General features: G+C 57.3%; 1 non-coding gene across 1 annotated transcript; it reads right to left on the minus strand.

The window, feature by feature from the left end:
- Nucleotides 1-53: 53 nt before the first annotated feature.
- On the minus strand, nucleotides 54-157 carry LOC113630815 (U6 spliceosomal RNA). The gene has a single exon (XR_003437099.1). It is a non-coding gene; the product is annotated as a U6 spliceosomal RNA (small nuclear RNA).
- Between the last annotated feature and the right edge of the window lie 1,175 nt (nucleotides 158-1,332).

The following is a 1,332-nucleotide window of genomic DNA, read 5'->3' on the forward strand; positions in this document are numbered from 1 at the left end:
TTTTTTTAAGATTCCATACATATGTGTTAGCATACGGTATTTGTTTTTCTCTTAAAAATATGGAATGCTTCACAAATTTGCGTGTCATCCTTGCCCAGGGGCCATGCTAATCTCTGTATCCTTCCGATTTTAGTGTAGGTGCTGCCGAAGCCAGCACCTGGGGTGGGTTTTTGACAGAGTTCTGGGTACTGAAGCAGAGTGATGGGTCACAGCTGCTTCTCAGAAAGACCTCTTTGGTGGCAGGTGGAAAGGTGAAGGAAAGGATGAGACCGGAGGCAGAAAGACAAGTCAAAAGGGCCTGGCGGTAGTCCAGGCCTGGCACCCAGTGGCCGCTCATTCAGTCCTGGTGGGGAAGGCAGGGCGCCCTTACCTAGCGCAGAATCAGGAAATGGTCCTAGAAGCACATTAGGAGTTGGTGGGACAAAGCGGGGAGGGCTGGCGCAGGACGGTGGCACAAAGGGGGGAGAGCCGCACGTGCAAAGGCAGGGAGGCCCGGACTGAGAACCTGGAAATTCCAGGAACAAGGAGTCGCTGGAGCAGAGGACTCAAGGAGAGCGGCTGGAAGTGTGACGGATAGGTGGGTGTGTTCCCAGCAGGCTGCCGCCTGCACATGGTGCTGTGATCGAGAGGTGGGCGGGGGCAGAAATGCAGCCTGGGTTCTGCTGGCCCAGCCTTGCACGTTGCATCCTGTTCTCCCTGGCCCTGGTGGAAGACCTTGTGGGCCGGGTAAAGGTGATGGGGTATGGTGGTGAGAGCCACAGCACGGAGTACCAGGGGAGAACCAAGACCAGATCTGCATTTTGGAAGGGTCCACTTCCAGCAGCCAGGAAACTTCAGAGGAGAGAGAAGCTGGAGGCCATGTGGGAGGCTCTTGTAGTTGTTCCAGCGAGAGCTGGCAGGGTTTGAGCCAGGTGGAGAATAACAGGGAGGGCAGCCAACAGGACTTGGAGGTCAACTGGATGCAAGTGCTGGGGCGTAGAGGAGTCAGGGTGACCACGGGGTCCAGCCAAGGTCCAGCAGGAAGCCTGCAGCTTGGAGGAACTGAGTCCTGAATCAGCTAAGTACACGATCCAAACGGTTCAGGAGCTTCTGCCAGCTCTCTGGGTTAGCCCGGTGCCCAGAGCTGGGAGGGAAGGCCCTGTCCCAGCCTTCCAGACTCTGCTTCCTCCTAGAAAGACGCAAGAAGCCGGAACCACGAGCTGGGTATGCCCCACCCAAACTTGTCCTCTTTCTGCCACATGCCAGTGGCCCCAGGACCTGCCAGGGCTCTCCACTCCATCCTCAGGCCCCTGGCCCTGGGCCCAGCTGGCCTTGTAATCTCCAGGATCAGGG

Source organism: Aethalodelphis obliquidens, unplaced genomic scaffold, assembly GCF_003676395.1.
Source record: "Aethalodelphis obliquidens isolate GAN/ISIS:26980383/991018 unplaced genomic scaffold, ASM367639v1 scaffold30, whole genome shotgun sequence".
In the NCBI taxonomy this organism is placed as follows: domain Eukaryota; kingdom Metazoa; phylum Chordata; class Mammalia; order Artiodactyla; family Delphinidae; genus Aethalodelphis; species Aethalodelphis obliquidens.